Genomic DNA, 24,139 nt, shown 5'->3' with positions numbered 1-24,139 from the left:
TCTGGGGTACCCCACCCTGCCTCAGAGATCGGCACTCTAGAGAGGAGCACATAGGAGACTGGGTCTTGTAGGAACATCTCTAGACAAGAAAAGCCCCAGGATGTATACTGGTAGGCTACATGTCCTATTTCTGAGCAAATCTCAAGAATACATGGATGTTTGTGTATGATAGAAATTACAGAACAACCATGGGGCACAGGGTTGAGATCTTGGTTGTAATTCAGCTTGTAATGCCAAATTTGTGTGTAATGCATAGGTAGTTGATATATTGCCCATGTCCTCTCTGCTGGATCCTGAGGAGTTTTCCGCCTGGGGTGGTAGTGTTGGCAGCCTTGGTCAGCGGGGTGACCTTGCCCACTGGCTCCATTAGGCATTAGGAATCCCAGGTAGAGGAGGAGGTCAGAGTTTCTGGGAGGACTAGTGGGGAAACCCTGCACCCCCCAGATCACCACTATGAGGACTAAACGGTGAGGAAAACACTAAGTTAGGGCTGGGCAGTGGGGTTACGATCGTAGATGCTGCCCCCAGGCCTTCTCAGGGCTCCATCCTCTGGTGCTTTTTGACCCCTTTCTGATCTTGGGATCCAGTTCTAGGAAGATTCCTCCCAACATAAACACTCGTCTCCAATTTCCATAAGCAAAGGTGGATCCCATAGAGGGATCAATTCATAGGAATTCATTTAAAGAGCCGGCTTTTTTTATGATTAAAAATAAATATTTATTTAGCTGTATTGGGTCTTATTTGCAGCACACGAGATCTTTGATCTTTGTTGCGGCATAGGTGATCTTTTTTAGTTGTGGCATGCAAGATCTTCAGTTGTGACATGTGGAATCTATTAATTCTAATCTAATAGTTCTAATAGATCTAATAGTTCCCTGACCAGGAATTGAACCCGGGACCCCTGTATTGGGAGTGCAGAGTCTTAGCACTGAACTACGAGGAAGTCCTAAAGAGCCCTCTTAGTCACATCTCCTCCCCCAGTTGGAGATGGGAGGGGAATAAGATGGGTATTCCCTTCCAGTGGCACTCACTGGGTCCAGAGCTGCTTGGGGTGCCCCTGAACAAAGCATCTGGGCCAGGACTTCAGAGCTGGCCCATCTTTCTTTCTCGAGGAGAAGGAGCCATAACTGCTCTCCTGACTGTCTCCTGTCTAGAATCCTCACCAGGGCATATCAGAGGTGGCTGGCCCACAGAGGCAGCAGGGAGTGAGTCAGGCTGGTCTGGGAAGAAGGCACCCGGCACAGCTGAGCAGCCAAAGGATCCGTGAGTGAACCTTTGGCCTTTGCTCAGGAGGCCGGGCCTGGTGCCACGGGGTTGCCACGAAGCCCTGACGGAGGCCCCACCCGCTGCAGGCCAGCTGAGTCAGAACCCCTGAGAGTGGGGACCGAGCAAAGCTTCCCCGGTAATTCTAGGGTGCAGTGAAACACTAGGGGCGTCTGAAGGCGCTTAGGTCAAGTTCTGAGCAATATCTCCTGGCTGGTCCTGAAAATACCTAAGGCAACATTTCTCTCTCCCTCCCTCTCTCCCTGGCTACCTCCTCCCTGTCCCTCCCTCCCTCCCTCTCCCTTTCCTTCCTCCCTCTCTCTCTCTCTCTCCCTCCCTCACACACACACACCCTTGGGCAGGAAAAAAGAAGCAATAATAAAGGCTATTGAACACTTGTCTTGAGAAAAATTGAACATTTGCTCAAAATGCATCATTACCATAGTTACCATTTGCTGGATGTGAATATAATACCTGAAAAACAAAATTCTTCCAGCACGCGGGAGGGAGCCTGCCGTCTGCCTGGCTGGAGCAGGTGTGGCTGCTGATCGGTCCCCAGACACAGGAGTCTTCTGCTTCCCAACCTGCCCAGCCTGTCCTGCCAGGCTGCATCTTTTCTTTCCGAAGGCCGAGTGATCCTACCCCTGGATTCTGCTTGGTTCCCTCTTCCCTAAAGACTTCAGAGGCGAGGGCCTGTGATAATAACTGAGAACCCACATGAGGCCTTTGTGGGACTGTCTGAGCCTGGGGTGTTTATTATCCTTCTGAATGGCGTTCTCCCTTCTGGAGGGGGCCCTGGCGGAGCCAAAGAACAGTAATCTTCGGAAAAGAAAGGCAAGGGCCAGCACCAGCAACAAAAACTTCCTGCAGATGTGGAATTTGCAGGAATCCAGAGAAAGCGAGCCTATTTTTAGCAGGAGTGAGAGTGCAAACCGTGATCGTCTCCACAGGCTGCTGTCACTAACATTTGTCTATAAGCAACATTTTCATATTTAAACATGACAGCCCTGTGAATTGAAAAGAACCGACACTTTATCTGCTGGCTGAGTAAAAGCTATCGCCTTGCCTCAGCCTGGTGGGAGGACCCGCTCCACGCGGTCCGCCCGGCCGGGCATTGGGTTCACCTGTGTTGCCATGGATATTCACATCAGCCTCCGATGGCAGGCTACTCAACAGCAGTGATGAGGGGTGCTGTTTCTTCTGGGTGAGAAAGCTGCGCCGTTACCTCTGTAGGGAAAAATGCCCAGTGCACTTTGCTCAATTAAGCATGCATGTGTGGAAATACAGCTCTCAAATGAGCAGGAATAAAAATATATTAAATTTGTAGAAGTTAAGTAATACCATTGGGAAAACCAGTGAACTTGAGGTGAACCCAAAAATGTCAAAAAAGAGAATCTCAGAAATGTGAGCTCTTCGGCATTTTAGTGGACCCTGAACGAGACACATGCATTACATCCTTTATGCCTCGTGTGAATATCTTGCCCAGGTCAGTATCAGGAAGCCTGGCACACAAATTCTGTTGACGCTTAGGCAGCAAGGACTTTAATAAGTCCCATTAGAAAATAGTTCATCATTAATGTGGTGAGTTTAGACTAGGGAGGGAGATAGTCCTCTGAGAATGAGGCCCCTGAAGATGGCTTTCTCCATGACCTCACTGCCCATTCATACTTGTTCCTGTCTCTACTCTGCTGATGTTGGTGTTAGTTACTGGCATTCCTGCTGCAATGGCAGCTCAAAACTTAGAAGAGAAAGAGGGAAAAAATCACAGGGCAGCCCCGAGAGCCTCAGGTCGGTCTGCAGGCAGCTGCTTTTATTATCCCCATCCTCGGTTGACATTGGGCTTCCCTGATGGTTCAGTGGTAAAGAATCTGTCTCCCGATGCTGGAGAAGCAGGTTTGACCCCTGGGTTGGGAAGATCCCCTGGAGGAGGAAATGGCAATCCGCTATAGTATTCTTGCCTGGAGAATTCCATGGACAGAGGAGCCTGGTGGGCTACAGTCCATAGGGTTACAAAGAGTCAAACACGACTGAGTGACTAGACAGTAGCATGGGGTTGACATTGATATACATGCAGAGAACTTTGACCTTTTCTAGATGATGAGCAAAGCAAAGCAGGAGAACTTGAAGGGTTGCTCAGCCTCATTGTGGGCTTGGGGCAGTGATTTCAAAATGTGGTCCCAGGCCCGCTGTACCAGTTATCACCTGGAAGCTGGTTAGAAATGCAGATTCTTAGATCCCGGCCCCGCCCCCCCACCCTGGCCCCAACTCCCCTGCTCCCAGACCAGAATCACAAACTCTGGGGCTGTGACCCTGGAATGTGTGGGGTTACAATTTTTTAATATCGTAAAATATAATGTAACATAACATTTGCCATTTTAAGCATGTAATTCAGTGGCATTCTCAATGTTGTACAAGTGTCACCACTATATATTTCCAAAACTTTTTCATCACCCCAGACAGAAACTCTTTAATCATTAGGCAATAACTCCCTTCTTCCCTCTTCCCCCAGCCCCTGAGAATCTCGAATCTACTTTCTGTCTGTATGAGTCTCACACAAGTGGAATCATGTAATATGTGGCCTTTTGTGTCTGGCTTCTTTCACTTAACCATGTTGTCAAGGTCTATCCATGGTGTGCCATGTGTAAGCACTTGGTTCATCTTTACGGTTGAATAGTATCTCATCATATGCATACACCACGTTTTTGTTTATTCATTCATCTGTTGATGGAAACTTGGATTGCTTCCATCCTTTGGCCCCTGTGAATCATTCTTCAATGAACACTGGCCTATCGATATCTAGAATCTGCGTTTTAGCATAACCACCAGGTGATTCTGGCACGTATCTACGTTGGAGAAGCTCTGGCTCAGAGCCGCAGAGCTGTCTTTATGCAGAACACTCAGGGCGGTGTGCCCTACTGCAGCTTTATCCATTCCAGTCAGGGGTCAACTCTGTGGCTACTTTGGCATTTTATTTTTCCACACAGGGATCAATATTTAGAATCTCTTAAGAGTCCTTCTAAGACTGATCCCAGAATAAAAATACCTGTCTCATTTAGGGATTCTCTTTGACTTAACTTCAGGGATGATGCCTCAGAATACTTCAGAAGGGTGGCAGAAAAAGATTTATTAAAAACACCTAAAAAATAACAAAATAAAAACGCCTATCCATCCATTTCTTGTTGACTGGAATTTCACTCACATGTTTTATGTTACCCTTGATGACCTTGGTATTAACTATAATGATGACACAGTCTACTATCTTTTTTCTGAGAATTGTAGAGGTGGTAAGTAGAAAGAAAAGAAAGTGAGAAGGAAAAGTGTATTTGCTATAAGTTCACAGATACTTGGGTGATGTTCAGTGACTATTGTCTGTAAAAAATTTTATCTTTATTTATTTTCTACTGTGCTGGGTCTTCACTGCTGGGCACAGGCTTCCTCTAGTTGCAGTATGCAGGCTTCTCATTGCAGTGGCTTCTCTCGTTGAGGAGCATAGACTGTAGATGCACAGGCTTCAGCGGATGTGGCAAACGGGCCTGGTTGTCTAGTGGCATTGTGGCATCTTCCCAGACCAGGGGTTGACCCTGTGTCCTCTGCATTGGTAGGCAGATTCTTAATCACTGGCCCACCAGGGAAGTCCTCAGTGACTATTGTCTTAATTTGCCGACCCCAGTACCTTATTCTCAACTAATTATTTTTCCTATTCAGAGAGGTTAAATAATGTGCTTGTGGTTGCATAGCTAGAAAATGACAAAGCCAGCAATTAGAATCTAGGTCACAGTCCAAAACTGCTGAATAAATCAATTTATACTGGCTGTAAGTGGTTTAAAATATTATCCCTTTGGGGATATTTGGATTTTTACTCCTGAAATTTGTAACATTTTAACCTAAAGAAACAAGTCTTTAAAGGTAGAATGTCATTTCTGAGGAAGAGGAAAGGAAGACCTTTCCAACAAAACCACACCATGAAGACTCCTGCAAGCTAAGTGCTAGCAATCCCTGGAGGGCAGTCTCAGGAGAGTGTTTTGTTTTACCTTGGGTGTTACATATTGAAAATGGAATGGAGGTGAGATGGAGGCAGCCTGGATTGGGCCAGTCTGAAAGTCATGATGCCTAAGGACAATGCTCTGCTTAGACAAAAAGGCTAAGGGAACACATATAACCCCATTGCCAGGTAGATTCAGGGCAGCTGTGTGGAAGAGGATATAGACATGATCAGTGGCTCTGGGGCAGAGGGCCAGGCCTATGGGAAAGGGTTGCAGGAGGACAGATCTCTTCTCAGTATCAGAAAGAGTTTGCTAACAAAAGTAGGATAGACACCCTTGTGAAGTAGTGAGTTCCCCATTGGCAGAAGCATCACAGTTGAGTCAGATGACCAACCAAGCATATAGTGGCAGGGCTGCCTGCACTGACTGGAAGGTGAGATGTAAATGACTCCCTGGTGCCTGCTCATCTCAAGGCATTATGACTTTGGACTTCTGAAAGTTGCTGAGTTGTTATGTGCGGAATGCCAAAACAATATCGAAAGGGAGTTTGGTAATAATCTATCATTTTCACTGTTTAACTTGTATCCTTCCTTAAAAAAAGTCTCTCAGCATCACTGATGGAAAATTTTGAAATATTTATAGGTAATTATTCTGCAGGGATTTTGTCCCCTGTTTATAAATTCAGTGGAAGCATCAATTTGAATACCCTCCGATAACTGTTTACTGCTCTGACCTGTTGGAATTTCCCTTTTTAGCCTAATAATTGGAACACTCACAATGGAGCTGCTCCATGGGTAAGGATCTTGGGAGCTAACAAAGCAGGGAAGACCCAGCTGGAGTCTGAGGCAAACACAGGGACTGTTTGTGTTACCATTCTTCCTATTGCATTTGGCTCACATTAGGTCTGAGGATTGGGTGGTTGGCATGACCATGTGGTCTTCAGACATCTAAGGGATATAAACACTGAGGAAGGAAGGAATTTATTTTAGCTTGAGACACGGGGTTTCATTAGGGTAAGAATGAGGGAAAGAAATTAAGCAAAGAAAGATTTAGACTGAATATTAGTGGGCTACTTCCAAGAAATAGACTGGTGAAGCTTTTAGATATTTTCTAGGGAATATGATCCTGTGTTTTCCAAGTCACTTGAAAATCAGAGGGACAAAGGCTGAGATAATCTTGAGGAAACCACAGTCTCTGGGGATCAGGCAAACAGAGAATGCTTAGCTTTTTCTGCTTCCTAGTCTGTCCCATAAACATGAAAAGCTAACTGGGCAATCTCCTACTGAATGACTTCTGTCCACCTATAGCAAGTACTTGCTTTTCTTAAATCCAGGAATTATTCAAATGTTGGTGTGTTCCCAAGGGTAAAATCTGAATGTGAGAATCAGCAGAACCTTCTGGAGAATCTAGGGTGGAGCAGACATCTGACTGCTCCACCTGCTTGTTAGTGATGTCTTTGAAGGGCAGGAAGACGAGGCGAAAGTCATCTGTTCCTGTGATTGGTGGAAAGGACCTTGAAACTCTGGGTCAAAAGGAGATGTCTGCCGCAGGGAGATTTGAACGCAGTGGCTTGAGAAAGATGGAGGCCTCAGCCACTGCAGAAGCCCCCAAGAGCCGAGAGCATTTCCCCTACACACTAGGAATCTGCTTGTTCTTCCTGAAGTCTAGTACAGACAAGCCTTCCAGGATGCACTCAGCTCCTGGGGACCACCAGTCACTGTTTGGGACTCGAAGCCTTCCTGGACTAGCCATTGTGGCCACCATGCATTGCCTGGAGGGAATGCATGGAGTGGGATGGGGTTCATGTGGGACTGGGCTTCCTTCTGAGACTAATTGGAGATGTTTGCATTGAGGTATTTTGCATAAGCCATTCCATGACACTGACAGGTAAAACAGAGAAAGATATGTTGACATTTGGTAGAGATCTTTATGTTTAACCTATTGAGGTGTCAGTGCCTCCAGCTTCCTCTGTGGTAACAGAGGTGGGCAGTCCGAATAAGGGTGCTCCTTTTCTATTACAAAGGTAGCTCCCAGGTAATTTTCCGTTTTGAATCCTGCATCTCTTTATGAAATAAAATGGGATTTTACTCAGGCCACCACTGGTTTGCATGGTCAGCTTTATCTTAAAAGCGAATAAAATTCATAAATTGAAACCAAATTGGAGACTGTTCCGTGGCACACTCTGCGAGGGCTGAGAGGACATGTGGGTCTGCTGATGACCTCGACTTAGGAGACCGTGGAGTCGTGGACCCTCACTGCATGGGTTCCCCCGTCCTTGGATTTAGACAGCCCTTGATCATCCTGCCTGGTCTCAAGTCCTGGATTCCACTGATTGTCCAGCCTCAGGCCATCCACTGTTGCATTTAGGGTTTGGGGAAGCCCTTGTCTCTGTCATCAGGATGTTCTGCCTTGGAGCTGGGAGAGGACAGACAGGCAGCCAAAATCAGAGTCAAAACCCCCCCAGCAGCAGAGAAAAGGGCCGTGAGGAGCTGGTGACAGAGCTGATGAGACAGGAGGCAGGAAGGCCACAGAGTCCCCCGGAGGACCATGTCTGCTGGCCACTGAGGGCAAGTCCTCTTGGCATGAGGGCACAGCCCAAAGCAGGGTTAGCCCTTAATGAGGTTTTATATGTGCTCCGGGTTTTGGAGTTTTCTGCTGGTGTCTCATCACAGTGTGAGGTAGTAGCCAAAGAAACCCTCACGTGCCTTCACATCCATTCCCAACCCTGGTTCTGCAGAGGGCAGGATGCCTCCCACCCCTGAGGTCTCAAGGGGCATCATAAAACTCTCCAAATAAGACGAATTTGGATTCTTGCTAATTTAAAAAGTCAGCGTAATAATGAGTGTGTTGGAAAATGAAGAAGCTGCATTGTAAAAGGCGGGTAATTATGGTGCAGGGTTGGGTTGAACCGAGGGTTGGTGTCGCATTACTGTTACTGAACATCAAAGATGTCAAGCTAGGAGCACAGTCGTCTCTCACAGCGTGACTCTCGTTTACTGCGTGTCAAGCTGCAGGAAGTCCAGCTGATGTAAACAGATTAATATTTAAAAAGTAATACAGAAGAATGAGGTTCCAAACATGTAATGTTTAATTATTAAAAACCCATAATGGAATTCTAATCTGAACTCATGTCTCACTGGTGCTCAGCGAAAAAACTCAATTAAGCCAGTGAGTCTGCTCACCCTTCAGCTCATTTTGACTACCTCAGGCCCAAGCCTGTGTTCTCTGAAAGTGTCTAGAAACAGGTATGGGCGGCTTACGTCATGTTAGGCTTTCCCATTAGACAATTGTTGCAACCTTTCATTTAAGTCAAATTTTGGGGCAAAATCACTATCCATTGTTAACAGGACTTAGAGAAGAATTTGAGGTACTTCCAACTAATAGGACTTGGAAGAGTAGGTGATCTGTTTGAAATCACAGTAGGAGGCCCTTGTGCTCCTGATGGGTTTATCAGGCCATGAAGTGTGTGTTACAGGATGCAGGTGTCTGATTAGAGACATGAACTTAGCCCAGGGATAGCTAACCACCCATTCTCCTTTGGAGACCACAGTTCTCCTGGCCCTCTGGGACACACATGTCACACTCTCGATGAGGGTGAATTTGCCCAGACACCTGTGGTGGACAATGGCCAAAGGAAGAGATAACACGATCCGTGTGGCTTGGAGTAGAATAAACCTCCTGGGCAAGTCGAATTCCATTCAAAGTCAGTGTGCGAGGAAGGCTGGTTGGGGTAGTAGTTCTTGATTTTATATTTTTATTCAGCAGGACAGATAAGGATGGTTCTTATGTGACCATGTGTCTGAATACGAAAATACCGATGGGCCGTTTGTGTTTCTTGTTGTTGTACTCTGTGAGTTTGCTTCTTGCTTGAGGCACCTTGGTTCTCAGGAGATGCTCATGCATTCCTCTATAACAAGGAAAATGCAGTCGTGTGACCTAAAATGCTCTTGGGTGGAGCTTCAGGGTGTGGAAGGTCATACAAGAGGTAATGGCATTCATGACATCCTGTGGGCTGGCGGGCGGTATGGAGTAACCAGAACTGAGAGGACAGAAATTGAGTTTGTAGTGACTGCAGAAGCTGAAACCACAGGGTGAAATGTAATAGGGTCTAGGCCTCGGTGAGCACAGGAAGCTGATGAGAGGGGAGCGGGGAGCTGTAGGGCTGAGAAAAGTGCTGTAAAGGGATGAAAAATCTTGATTGCTGGCAGGACAGAGCCTATGAACATCCAGAAGGGCAAAGGCATGGGAATTACCATCACCTTCTCTGACAGTTCAGGTAATAACAGACATCCGCATATGGGAAGCCTTATCCTGTGCAAGAGTGTGCTGGGGTGTAAGGGCCCAGGCCCGGTACCACGGAGGAAAGCTTTCATCAGAGGAAAAATCCTAAGGCCCGGGTTTCCTGGCTCTTACATGATCCAGATCATGACAGTAGCATTTTCCAAAGTGATTTTCTTCAGGATCCTACTAGGAAAGGAAAAAGAAAAGTTCTATTTTTGGGAAGTTGAGGAAATTAAACGTTTCTTTTCTGTAGAACTTCTCAGAGGCTTAAATATGGGAACGTGCATTGAGAATCTCCCAGAGGAATATAGGGTGTGCAACTTTTCCCAAACTTACTTGACTGTGGAATCTGTTTTTAGGGCAGAGCATTGATGGGCCTGGTATTTCTCAGGACACCCTGTAGGCAATACAGTTGGGGGTAGGAGTGGTCAGTGAGTGAGGCAAGGGGGAGGATGCTGCAATGGATTTAGGAGCAGGCAAGGACCTGACGTGGTAGTCACATTTCCTTTCTGTGGTGACCCTCAGAAATAGCCCCAGTATAGAGAGGCCTGTGTCAGAGGCTGTCCTGGGGTCACCTTCCTGCTTTTCTGGGCCGAGGCTGCCCTGTGCACCTCATACCCATAGCAGAGGGTTCCTGGTGGGATGAGGCCACAAGGAGCTCCTTAACCACAGGAGGAAGTAGTGTGGGGCCAGAAAGGACTTTGAAGTCACTGCCTCTTCCCAGGAAGGACTTTGAAGTCACTGCCCCTTCCCAGATTTTCTTCATCTTTTAATAGAGAGTAATACTGACAAGGGCTGAGAAAAAGTGAAAATGAAAAGGGCTGTGGTCAGGATTAAATCGGAGAAAGTATACACAGCTGGGTTAGATTCTTGGCCTCCCTAAAGTTGGAGGCTCACTGTGTAGAAGATCAAGGAAACAAGACAGAAATAGCCATTGCTGCCCATGCTCACGGAGCCTGAGCAGTTGTTCTGGCAGCAAAGATGACCCCACAGGCCTAAGAACTTGGTGACTGGACTGTCTTTTTGCCTCCAAGGAGCTGGCACCATTACTTCCTGCTCTAGCACACATCCTTGGAGGACTTGCAACTCCTGCCACTCCCAGTTCTTTCAGCTCCAGTCTGCCCCATGACCTGTACTGCCGTGGGGCTTCTGCTTACTGCCTGTCTTCCACGGTGCTCTGGCTTTCAGCCATGTGTTTCTGCTCACAGCTATTGTTCCACCACTGCTTAGTCTCTTGGGGTTACCTTGATTCCCAAACCCCAGAGAAGAAGATCTGATTGGCTTGTTGGATTACTCTGTTCTCGTTAGGCAGAGCCCCACCCCAGGTCTTGAGGTCCAGTCTGCTAAGGCCAGGAAACCAGCCGGGCAGTGCCCACAGCAGGCATTCAGCGTGTAATGGGTTCTGTTCTGATACAAAGGTAATTCCTGCTGCTGCTGCTGCTGCTGCTGCTGCTAAGTCACTTCAGTCGTGTCCGACTCTGTGCGACCCCATAGATGGCAGCCCACCAGGCTCCCCTGTCCCTGGGATTCTCCAGGCAAGAACACTGGAGTGGCGTGCCATTTCCTTCTCCAATGCATGAAAGTGAAAAGTGAAAGTGAAGTCTCTCAGTCGTGTCCGACCCTCAGCGACCCCATGGACTGCAGCCTTCCAGGCTCCTCTGTCCACGGGATTTTCCAGGCAAGAGCACTGGAGTGGGGTGCCATTGCCTTCTCCGAAGGTAGTTCCTACAAGTTCTTTTCTCCTCCTCTGTCTCCCCTTTCCTGTTCCTCCCCACTTCTGTACATGCCCAATGTATCCAGTGTGAGTGCTATAAGAGCCGCTCCATCTCCGGTGTTTTGATTACCCTCCTGTACACCTTTCTTTTGTATCTTACTGGATCTGAGGTCCCTTACACAGGCCATTTGGATTAGACAGCACATCATACTCTTTTCTTTTTTCACTCAGGAGCCAATAGTCCAATTGTACAGTCGGTCAAAGAGTAGGATCCTTTCCCATTTTATTTCCTTTCTTCAGAGTTGATCAAAGAATGATGTTGATCAAAGAATTATTTACCCATGGTTTATGAGGTGGGGACTTTTACCCAAATACTAATAATGAATATATAGTTATCGCTCATTTTAATTTGGGCTTCCCTGGTGGCTCAGTTGGTAAAGAATCCGCCTGCAGTGCAGGAGACCTGGGTTCAATCCCTGGGTTGGGAAGATCCCCTGGAGAAGAACATGGCAACCCACTCCAGTATTCTTGCTTGGAGAATCCCCATGGACAGAGGAGCCTGGCGGGCTGCAGTCCATGGGGTCACAAAGAGTCGGACATGCCTGAGTGACTAAGCATAGCACGGTGCAGTCTTAATTTATGTTACCTGACTGCTGATCTCTTGCAGACTTCTGGTGAATCATATTATGATAGTGTCTATCATACCACTTGAATTTTGAAAGAAGTTATAGAGATAACAAATGTGTTTAAACCTATATGAATACATATCTTTGTCCCAGGTTGTCTTGCTGTCTGCTGTTTAGCACTTCAGCCATTCAGCCTGCTTGGGGAGATTGCGTTGAGCTAACCCAGGATTTGCTTATGAGGATGGAAGTGTAAGAGAGACGCTCAGTGGCAAGTCTAGCATTAGTGGAGTGCTAGCTTTCAACTAAATAGTTAGCCCAGCATAATAGCTGCATTCACAGAACAAAGATGGAAGAGAACGAGGCAAGCCGATGGCCCACAAACATCCAGGAAGCTTTTCAGAGACAAAGGAATCAACGTGGGGATCTGAAGTCAGAAGCAGTCCCACACGTCCTCGCCAGACACCTAAGAAAGTGTTGCTAAGTGGGTGCTCTCACACCGGCTTTGATTAACTAAAAAAACAAGGCAACAGGCAGCCTAAATTATTTTTTTTCCCCAAGTTTGTGAGTTCAGCTCTCTGAGCCTTTTGAATTTGTAGCATTGTGCACCAGGTACCATTAATGTCACATTTGTGTGTAACTGAGCATAAGGGATTCCATCGGTGACTTTGGCCCAGGTGACCGTTGCTGGCCTGAAGCTGAGCCTAGGGCTAAAATATCCATGAGCTTCACACCACAACCTGGCTGGCAGGCCTCCTCATTATTGCAATTATGTTACTGTCAAACACTCCACAGCCTTTGCAAACACAGTGGAGAAAATTTGGGGTCAAGTGTATTGTTGACTTGGGTTTCTGGGTTTTATTTTTGTGGTGTGCTTTTGACTTTGAAGTGCACATCATAGGAAGCTTCACAGTAGTGAGTTTTCTCTTTGTTTTTAATAACTGAGATTTAATGAAAGAATAAGGAGTAAATAAGAGTATAGGTAAACCAGCGAGCTCTGTTTTAAACCTGTAAAACTGGACCCAATGAAGGCAGCACGTGTGAATAGTGCTGAATGGAGTAGTGAAAAAGGGGCCAGTCCCTTTCAAGAGTAAATAAAGCCATGCGCAGGAACAAACAATGGCTTCTGACATCTCTCTACTGATGCAGAGAATGGAAGAAGCAAGTTACCCTGGATTGTGGGCACAAAAAGATAAAAACAACCTCAGTGATACCACTGAGACTTGTGTGTGGGGCTGGGTTATGCCTAGACGAGAGCTGACATATAGAACTAAAACATAAAACACCAAATGCCACCAGCATAGCTAATAGTTGGGTAAAATTCAGGAAAATACATCTTTGTATGGCAATACATGCATTTGAGGTGAAATTCAAAGTGGGAATTTTAAGAAAATAAAAGAAAACATCCAAAGAATTATTTGGGGGGTACTGAGTTCAAAACCTGAAGTAGAGATTAAAAACAGATTAATTAGCAACAAAGCAAGATAAGGGCAGTTTACCTACATATTTGCTAAGAATATCAGTCTCTTAGAAACAGCAGTTGATCCTTCTTCCCATGCCATGTGGATAGTTCTGAGAAGGCAGAGAAGCTGTGAGAGGAATCCTACTTTGACCACCATGGTGCTTAATACAGAGGAGAGCTGCTTGGCATGGAAGTGGCCCAGCTGTCTTGGAATGTGCACGGATGTGATCAACTATGTTCCCTAGAATTTAGAAAAGCAGACATTTTTAATCCAAGGGAAGGTTGCTTCGTTCGCCAAATCAGAAGCTCAGTGTAATTTGTGTGGGTGAGGAGGGGAAATGGAGGGTGGGAAATTCTGAAAATGGATATTGTGTCAGGAAGGCTAGGGTGCATGAAGGAATAAACGCTTGGGGGAACTGCCCAAGGTAATAAAAGGAACTTTTTAGGGCTCTGCTCATAGAAGAAGCAAGAAGTAGAATTGGAGAGATCATTGTTCAGAGCAAATGGTGAAATGTTTAACAAAAGAGGTGAGAAGGCAAGGCTGGACACCTTTTACTTGTTCTTCTTTCCATTGTTTCCAGAAAGACAGTGCTCTTTGTACTGGAAAGGGTAAAACAGATCCCATAAAGAGGACTATGAATCTCACGTTGAGGGCAAAGAGGTAGAGAGCACCTGCCGCACTCACCAAATTCAGCTCTCCCTGCCATGTAGGGGAAGTGTGTAGATTAATTCATATCAACTTTTGCATAATCTCTCTTCTATCATGATGGATAGGAAAGGTTTCAAAAAGACATAAATGGACTAACATTTCAAAACTGGGAAAGGGTTTCTGATTTCTGAAAGTCTAGACCAGTCGGCTTCATGGCTTACCCTCAAAAGTCTTTGAATATATCATTAAACAAGTGGTTGATGAGTACTTAAGAGAAAAGGGATTTGGTTGAGCAACAACTCAGAGTGAAGCAAGCAGCATGGTAGAGTGAAGGGAGGATGGGTTTGGAGTTCTGATCTGGATCCCAGCTCCATTCTTTGTAGGCTGTGAGAGCTTAGGGAAACCACATCGTCTCTTTGAACTCGTGTTTCCTCATTTTCAAGAAAAGTGGGAAAAACTGTAGCTCCTTTACAAGTTTGTTGTCAGAATTAAAGGAGATCAGTGAAAGCTTCAAGCTTCGTACATAAGAGACATTCAGTAAATGTTTGTTTTGAAAAAGCAAATAACTAACAGCGGGATACAACTAGCTTAAGCACGTGTGTTCTGGGGTGGCATTAATGGAGCTACGGTGTTCCATGGGAGAGAGGGCGAGGAGAACGCCCTGGACTCGGCCAGGTGGCTGCATTCTGTTCTGGGCGTTCCCAAGGTGAAGCGGACGCCTGGGTCAAGGACAGACAGGATGGGAGGGCTCTCGGAACTTGTCCCTGGCGAATGGGTGCAGGGTCTGGGGAGGTTTAAAAACAAAAGCCTGGGGGAAACACAATGGCTCTTTTTAAGTATTTGGAAGGTTTTGACCTGTGCTAGGACACCCCGGTGAACAGAACTACTAACAGTGGGTGGAAGTGACAGGGACGTTGAATGGTTAAACTTTCTAACACTCAAAGCTGTCCAAGGACAAAGTAGGCTGCACAGGGCTCTTCACAGTCTTGCAGCCTCTTTGGAACTCTTTGGCCATGTGGACGGAGCTGTATGGTCACCCTGTCATAGGAAGATAGGGCCACCTGGAAGACCATCTCTGTGGAAAGAAACCCACACTTCCTGGGGACACAGGTTTGGCTTGACCTGTGAAGTTCCTTAGAGGTCTACATGTCTGTGATTCCAAAATTTCAAACTAAAGTTATTATCAGATACAGACATACCTCTCAGATATTGTGGATTTGGTTTCAGGTCACTGAAAATAAAAGCAGACATTGGAATAAAGTGAGTCACATGAATTTTTTGGTTTCCCAGTGCATATAAAAGTGACATTTACACTATACTCTAGGATGTATGCAATAAAAATATGTCTATAGTAATGTACATGTTTTAATTAATAAATACTTCATTGCTGAAAAACGCTAGCCATCACCTGAGCCTTCAGCAAGTTTTATTCTTTTCCCAAGAGGAACATAAAAAACCACTGATGACAGATCACAATAACAAACATAAAGTGAAGTTAGAAATATTGTGACAATTACCACAGTGCAACACAGAGGCACGAGGTGAGCAAGTACCGCAGGCAGTAAGGCACCAGTGGATTTGCTCAATGCAGGATTGGCACCAACCTTCACACTTGTAAAAAAACAGTATCTGAGAAGTGCAAAAGCAAAGTGCAATAAAACAAGGTATGTCTGTATTAGTCAGTCATTTTAGTTTGTAGTTTTAAAGGAAAATGCCAAAAATCCTTGAGATAGTGGAGCAGTATAGTCTTTGAGCCAGACTGATATAAGTTAGAATCTGGATCTACCATCCCTTATCTGCAGAGGGAATCTTGGGCAAATTATTTAATCCATCCAAACCTCAGTTATCTATGTGGTAAGGTACTCGTGGAGATTAAAAGAGATGATTCATGTAACATGCTTAGCATGGTGACTAGTGTTTAAATAATGCAAGCTCTTATTACTCATATAATCTATTATTGTTACATCAAATTGGTGCTGCCACTAGGCATGATAATAAAAACCATAGCTTTCGATGGAGTGTCCTGGAGAGATCTGAGAACTGGGCAGCCATGGATACCGGGGGTGAAATGGGCAATCCTGGCACCCACAGATAGGAACTGGTTCAGTCTGGAATCCAGGAGCACAGAAATGTGCAAAACTGTTAAAAGAGGACTGAATGAGGCATTGGGCTTCCCTGTGGCTCAGATGGTATAGAATCTGCCTGCAATGCAGGAGACCTGGGTTCGATCCCTGGGTTGGGATGAAGGAGGCCATTGGCTTCCCTGGTGGCTCAGACAGTATAGAATCTGCCTGCAGTGCAGGAGACCTGGGTTTGATCCCTGGGTTAGGATGAATGAGGCATTGCAGGTGAAGCCCTTTGCCAAGTAGCTGGCAGATTTTGAGCGATCAGAATATAGTTGGTAAATAAATGAGAGTCACCAGGAGCAGCTGTGAGCCTTCGAGAAGCTGCCAGAGATGGAGCTGAGGAGCATGATTGCCAGAGGACCTGTGAATTCTGCCCAGCAAGTGCCCTTGACCTGGACCACCAGCATGCACACAGCCTTAATGTTGTGGCATTTCAGTGGTGCTGCTCATCACTGATGCCAAGAAACAGCCCGGGTGGGTGAGGAGGCAGATACAAATAACATCCCTAGGGAAAAAAGAGACTGTTTCAAATATCACAGATAACAATAACAGCCCTTCCGAAGAGTCATAGTATTGATGTATGATTAGCTGTGTTGTAGAATTAAAACCTTGTATTGAAATATGATTTTTTGCATTTTCTAAAAAAGTCTGTATGAAGGAAGAAATGAGGTGAGTGATCACAGATAAAAAGAAGCCAGGTAACTAGTATACTTCACTTTTTAACACATCATGTTGATGGCTCTCCTTTTACACAAGTGCAACCCAGAGTCCCTCTATATAGTTTTTTTCAGGCAGAGAGAGGGCTCTTATAGTCACACATAATGAAATTTCAAATATTCAAGTATGCATTTAGGAAACAGAGTAATGATAAGTGAGATCAAAGTACATTTCAAAAGAGATTCATATATCTATTTTGAAAACAAGGAAAGTTTATAATAACCAAGGTAAATACATATCTGAAAGAAGATTCTGATATACATTTGATAAAAGAGGAGTCACGGGGTAGAGGAGCAAAGGGGAGTTAGATACTAAGAGAGTAAAATATTAAGACTATTTTTTAGTTAAAAACTGTTGCATTCAGAACAAATCTGGGGAGTGGGGCACACAAATTTCTCCCATGACTGTTGTTGATGATGTTTTAGTATTTATTTATTTGGCTGCACCAAATAGTTGAAACGTGCAGAATCTTTGGTTGCAGCCTGTGAACTCCTAGTTGTGGCCTGTGGATCTAGTTCCCTTACCAGGGATCAAACCCAGGCCCCTGCATTGGGAGCACAGAGCCTTAGCCACTGGACCGTCAGGGGAGTCCCTCCCATGTCTGTTGATAGATTCTGAGCTTCTGGAGGGCAGGTGCTAAATCTTTACTGTACTTCTTCACAGTTCAGTGCCTCCTGAAACAAGGAGTCCAGTGAATGAATAATTGGACTTGTGATGGCAAAATTTTCAGATCAGGTCACAATTAGAATATCTGGAGCTGACATAAAGGAGAGAAGATCAAGTCACGGGGCACAGCAGCGGCGATTCCCCGGGGGATGGGGTAGGCCATGGCTCTCTGCTTTCATGGGGCACATTTTCCATGTCTGCAGTCACTTGCTGGTTCTTTCCTGGCCATGCGCTTTCTGGGCAGTGCGTCCCGATGGATGATCTCAGTTTACAGCTGAGCACCTGAGCTGGGCGTGATTAAGTACTGCCCTACCAGGAGCTGGAGGCTGGAGAGAGGTCCCTGATGATCTCTGAGGTTCTGCTCAGGGCTGAGTTTCATTGCTCTGAGATCTCCTGGACTGTGTCTGTGTCTGTCCTCTCAGGGCTGCAGAACTGAAAAACAGGGAGGCAAACATTTGGCATCAGGTGGGCCAGATTTTCCAATGTTTGAATTTTTCACTTTCCATCTGGATGACTTGTGTTAGGAAGATGTAAGTAGCATTTATCCAGTTTAAATGAAGTGGAGAGTTTTGTGATGATACGCTAATGTGCTTAGGCAACCAAACTTGTCAGAACAAAGGGAAAAATTACCTTCTTCTGAGTCATACGTTTGGCCATGAGGATGGATGGACCTTCCATCACTGAATATGGGGCAGGAGTCCATCTCTTGCTTTGGCTGTAGAAACAGAGGCTTGGGTCAGTAAGGAGCCATTTGTCAGCGCTCATTGAGATCTTGAAAACCAAGCCTGTCTCTGCTCTGCCTCTCAGAGCTCATGGCACATGTGAAAGAGAAGGCTCTGCCCTGGTGACCTGGCCCAGGGTTTCTGAAATCCAGCTGAAAACTTATAAGTAGTAATTGAGTCATGCTATAAAGTTTCTACAGGGCAGCTTTCTAGAGAGACGTTCAGTTCTAACAAAGATGGTTGTTCATCTCTTCTTGAGTTCCAAATCCTACATGAGGAAGAGAGAGACTGAGAGATAGAGGCAGGGATTGGAGAGAGAGAAGCCCAACAGCAAAGCCAAACAAAAAACCAAATAAGACCCTTACACAAAAAGAACTATGTAGCAAACCACCATCATATTGGACTCTAAACCTGCAGAAAGTTTGTTTTGAGAATGAACTTCTCCATGAATTGACTTAAAAACACAACAACACAATAATAGCCTTCAGTTCAGTTCAGTCGCTCAGTCGTGTCCAACTCTTTGCGACCCCATGAATCGCAGCACGCCAGGCCTCCCTGTCCATCACCAACTCCTGGAGTTCACTCAGATTCACGTCCATTGAGTCAGTGATGCCATCCAGCCATCTCATCCTCGGTCATCCCCTTCTTCTCCTGCCCCCAATCCCTCCCAGCATCAGAGTCTTTTCCAATGAGTCAACTCTTCTCATGAGGTGGCCAAAGTACTGGAGTTTCAGCTTTAGCATCATTCCTTCCAAAGAAATCCCAGGGCTGATCTCCTTCAGAATGGACTGGTTGGATCTCCCTGCAGTCCAAGGGACTCTCAAGAGTCTTCTCCAACATCACAGTTCAAAAGCATCAATTCTTTGGTGCTCAGCCTTCTTCACAGTCCAACTCTTACATCCATACATGATCACAGGAAAAACCATAGCCTTGACTAGACGGACCTTAGTTGGCAAAGTAATGTCTCTGCTTTTGAATATACTATCTCGGTTGCTCATAACTTTTCTTCCAAGGAGTAAGCGTCTTTTAATTTCATGGCTGCAGTCACCATCTGCAGTGATTTTGGAGCCCCCCAAAATAAAGTCTGACACTGTTTCCACTGTTTCTTTTTTTTTTCCTCACTGTTTCCCCATCTATTTCCCATGAAGTGATGGGACCTGATGCCATGATGTTCGTTTTCTGAATGTTGAGCTTTAAGCCAACTTTTTCACTCTCCTCTTTCACTTTCATCAAGAGGCTTTTTAGCTCCTCTTCACTTTCTGCCATAAGGGTGGTGTCATCTTAATAGCCTTTGCTCATTCTGAATCCCTCTCCTGATTTCTGTGTGGCTGTGCACGTCTAAGGCTAGGTCATCTTCCTTCCTTCCTTCACTGTAATCCAACTTTGCAAGGAAAGTTGGAATGGTGAACTTGGTCCCCCCCATCAGAGTTTGGCGCCCCGCTCCATGGGGGCTCGCCCTCACACACATTCTGCCATGCCGGCTCGGGTCATCCTGTCTTCAAGGCATGTGATACCGTGGCTTCTGGCCCTTCCTTTGGAAGATAGTTTCTGCCATGTAATGAGTCAAGCAGATCGTTCATCAGTTCTGTTTTTTAATAAAACATGAATAGCACAGTTTATGGCTTCCACTATTCAAACAGCAGTTGAGCCTAAGAGGAATTACTCATCTTGATGGTTCTAACACTCATTTCCATGCAGCCGTGCTGCTTTTTCAAGCTTTTGCCTGAACTGGAGAATGACTGGCCTTAGAAAAAGTGGGCTCAGCAGGAACTGAATAAGGCCCTCCCAGCAGGGTGGGCAGCTGGGACTCACACAGGTCTGTCATCCAGTTCCTTGTCACTGCAGACAGCCCTTCTGTCACCCCTGGAGTGGCAGGATGGGAGCTGGCTCTGTCAGGTTCAGCGTGTGTTTGCCCATAGAGAGACAGGCTCCATTCTATGTCAAACACACGCAGGCTCCTAGGAAAGCCTGGATGAAAACCCTCCTTTTCCTCCTCACGCTGCCATAGAAACATCTTCCCATTAAGTTAAACTGAACTTAAAACATATGGGATGTTCCGAGGAAATCAGCAACCATGAGGGAGGCAGGTTAGGAACTGAAAAAATATTCTATAATATTCTATATTCTATGCTGGTGTACTGATATGCCCAGTACACCAGCATTACCCATCACTGCTATTAGCTCCATTTCACAGACGAAGAAACTGAAGCTGACATTTTTGTAAGGCTGTGCTTCTGGAGCTCAAACTCACACCCACATCTTCTGATTCCAAATCAATCTGCTGCCCAAGTGCACCAAATTAGGGCTCTGATAAAGGCAGAGCCTGAATCCAAAGGAACAGCTGATGCTGGGACCATGGACTGCAGGGTTGAGCTGAATGAAGGTATTCAGGCAGGATCAGTCTAAGGTCCTTAATTCATGCTATGAGGTGATTATCTATAGGTAAAGCAGACCCAAACCCTTCAAAACAGTGATCACCCCCGTCCAGGTCTCTCTAGCCTTCTTGGCTTCACTCCTAGGTGAGCTCATGATTTTTTGAGCTGGCCTGGACTGCAAGATCAATGCTGTGTTCAGCAGGCCAAGATGTAGAGAACCAGCCTCTTATGGCAAGCTCCAGTCTTGGTTACAGCAGCTACAATTTCTGAGCTATTACCTGAGTGCTGTATTCATGAAAAGTCAGGAGCACAGGAAGCTTTTGTTTTGTTTTCAAGTTGTTGATGGTATTCAAGGATTTGCTAATATCTTTTTACTGTTCCATTGCTGCAAATGTCTTTGCCCAGTAAGAAAGATTTCAGCAAGAGTTTCTTACTATTGCCTGATGCCAGTCACCACTCAGAAGGCAGTGGTGAGTGGATTCCACTGGAGGATGAACCTCACTCCCACAGCTGACAGCTGATTAATGTGTTAATTAGGAACCCTGTCCCCCTCCCTCACTACCCGAATCTTCTTCTAAGCCCAGCCGAGTGTATATATTGTGCCCATGTGGGTAACCTCATGGCATACTTTGGCTTTGACTTTGGACGTTTATATAAAAATAAAGGCTCAGCTGCCAACATGAATAGCTTTCTTTCTTTCCAGGAGAAATACAAGATGGAAAGAGTTATAGGAACCAGAAGTCCTGCTTTTCAGTTTTCTTGTATCAAGAGCAAGTGATATTTCTGCTGAGGCAGTGTCTTTTGAGCAGTTTAGTGGTGTAGGTTGCCACATTTATTTCACAGGAAAGGAGTGAATCCATCAGGCCACTGAGCTTATAAGTACTACCCTGGCAGTCAGCCACCAAAATATAAATACTCTAAATGGACTAAAGGAAATGTTCATTCTGTTGTTTAGAATTGGACACATCCCAGGAAGGTAAATTTAATCTTTTTGAGGACTGCTGTTATAGGGTTGAATGGAATACGCATTTGTTTATCTCCTTTGTGATCTTTTTGTCTTTCACGTGATACATTATGTATTTGTGATACGAAGCATTTCAGCTGTCTCGCTCAAAGGCCTCACATTAGCTGATTGTTCGGTCCCCAGATTGCCATCGTTAAACAGCTTCAGCCTCAGCTCCATCCAATCTGGGACCTGTTAGGGGGAGAAGTGGAACCAAAGAGGCCAGATTCCAACAGAAACAAAGCCGGGTGGAATTAGGGGAAATCATTCCAGAGCCCAGTGAGTTGAGCTCTGCACTTCTTACTCTTTATCTTCTAAAATATCTGAAGGAATTTTGGTACTTCTTGGCATAATGAGGAAAAAAATAATGCCTCAAAAAGTTAAAAAGAAAAAATTAAAGCCGTCTGTGGGAAAAAAGATGGGAAGGATACCCTATAACACCACAATTCAGAAAAACCATAGCTTATGAGACACATGCTGTGTATTTCATGGATATGCAAATGTTATTTTATTAAAGAGAAAGATCTACAGTATATATTTTCACCTAACTACTACATCTTCAGTAATCAGCTCAGGCTCTTATGATGAAATCTTTAATTACGAGAAGTGTGTCATTAGTTAGATGTAGAATGAATGATGTGTTGCATTTTATTGCTTCATATGATATAGCCATTTGTGCCATAAATTCATTGACCCAATCTTAAACGATGTGTCCTATAAGACAGACGTGATTCATTATGTATTAAGTGACAATTTTTTTTCCTCTAATAATTTTTCGCTTCGCCAGAAAGATTGCTTTACTGTATTTTTAGACCAGTGTTCAGAATTGAAATGTAATAAGACAAGGATACACACACACTCACACTCCTTACCCAAAATGAGATAGTCATAAACTGTCACAATATTATGTAAACCCTTTAGGATGCTAAAGAAAATCAAGTAGTTAACCATTAGGCTTTTGCTTTAACTGGAAAGCCTGATAAAATAGAATCTGCTTTGAACTTTGATGTCTGTAATTCCTTTTATGAGGAAATAAATAAAATATGGTGGAGAACTCTCCTTGGATAATTGGGATAGATCTATAAGCATTCCTTATTCATCAATGAATTATTGAAAGTGAAGGAAGTGAAGGGAGAGCATTTAAGTTATATTTAGATTATTTTTTGTTACTCTACTTGAAAATATTTATTTAGCTTGAGGAAACATAGGAATCCTCTGGAGACAAATAATTCAGTCTGGCAATTTGAAAACCAATTAAGGATTTCAGAAAACTCTTTCCCCTTATGGTTAAAAAATACGATCCAAAAGAAATATGCCAGAAAATTTAATATATTATTTTAATTAGTTTAATTCATTGATAATGTTTTTTTAGTTCATGATTAAAGAAGCTATATTTGATCCTTCACTTCAAGCTTAAAAATTTACATTTTAGGCTTTCTATGGATTCCTAATGTTGAAACAGAATCTGGTGGCTTTATTTCATATTGGAATTTCATTATATATTATGTCATGTCATTATACATTAATTTTATAAAAATTATCAGGTTTTAAAATCAATAACTTATGAGCATCAAGTTTTCAATAGTTTATTTAACCTTTATCTAGATGAGAATTTTAAGAGTCTGATAGATTGTGTGTGTCTCTTCTCATCAGAGGCAATTCTGTGCTTATTTGTAAACTAGACATCTCAACTGTGATAAAAATGAAAACACAACTCTTAATTCTGGAGAAACTTGAAACACTGTAATGAAACACAGGAGTATCTTAGCATTGTTTTTTTTTTGTTTGTTTGTTTTTGCAACAAGCATTTTGAAAGGGTTTTTTGATATGAGACCAAACAAAAAACTAATGTATGCCAATAAGTATTTGTTATTCAGTCTCACACCATCAAATATATTACCTGCAATATCAGGGGGAAAAGTGAGAAGGAAAAGAGTGGATTTACACATACAGACACATCTGCCATGAGTGTGTACACTCAAAATCACAGACTAGCCTGCCACCACTGTTTACAGTCTAGGAAAGCTGAGAGTTAAATGAGATGAGTAATCAAATGCCCAGCATATGTTGTTTTTGCATTGTTTATGTGACCAGTCATTACTAAAATTTATCATTTTTAATGCTATCAGTTTGACATAGTTAAAAAAAACAATATGCACCAGCAACAGAACAACAGACACCCTTCTCAACAAAAACAGGGCTCCGTGCAGAGCAATATTGGAACCAGGGCTTTATTGAAAAGAGATTCAGATTCAATGAACTCACCATTGCATTGTGTTTCAGAATTCTTCCTCTCCTGCTGTATGGCTTGAGTGCTGAGGAAATGACCAAAAAAAAAAAAAAAAAGAAAAAAAGATTGTGTGTGTAATGTTCAGTCAAAAAAGTAAGGCACTGAAAGAACTATTGAAAATTTTGACATCTGTTTATCTGTTTATAGCTATGGCAAGATTACTCATATTAATTCTTGTTTAAAATGCCATATGAAGGAAAGACATTTGTGCAAACAAGAGTCATATTTGAATTGTAGATCATGTCTTCACCATCTGTGAGAGCTG

At 44.3% G+C, this 24,139-nt stretch overlaps 1 protein-coding gene across 2 annotated transcripts in view; it reads left to right on the top strand.

Annotated features, from left to right (window-relative positions):
* SOBP (sine oculis binding protein homolog) overlaps positions 1 to 24,139 on the top strand; it is a 169,181-nt gene that overhangs the window by 121,540 nt on the left and 23,502 nt on the right. The gene's annotated exons all lie outside the window — the stretch shown is intronic.

This window comes from Capra hircus, chromosome 9 (assembly GCF_001704415.2).
Source record: "Capra hircus breed San Clemente chromosome 9, ASM170441v1, whole genome shotgun sequence".
Taxonomy (NCBI): Eukaryota; Metazoa; Chordata; class Mammalia; order Artiodactyla; family Bovidae; genus Capra; species Capra hircus.
This window is presented reverse-complemented; position numbering and strand designations above follow the sequence as displayed.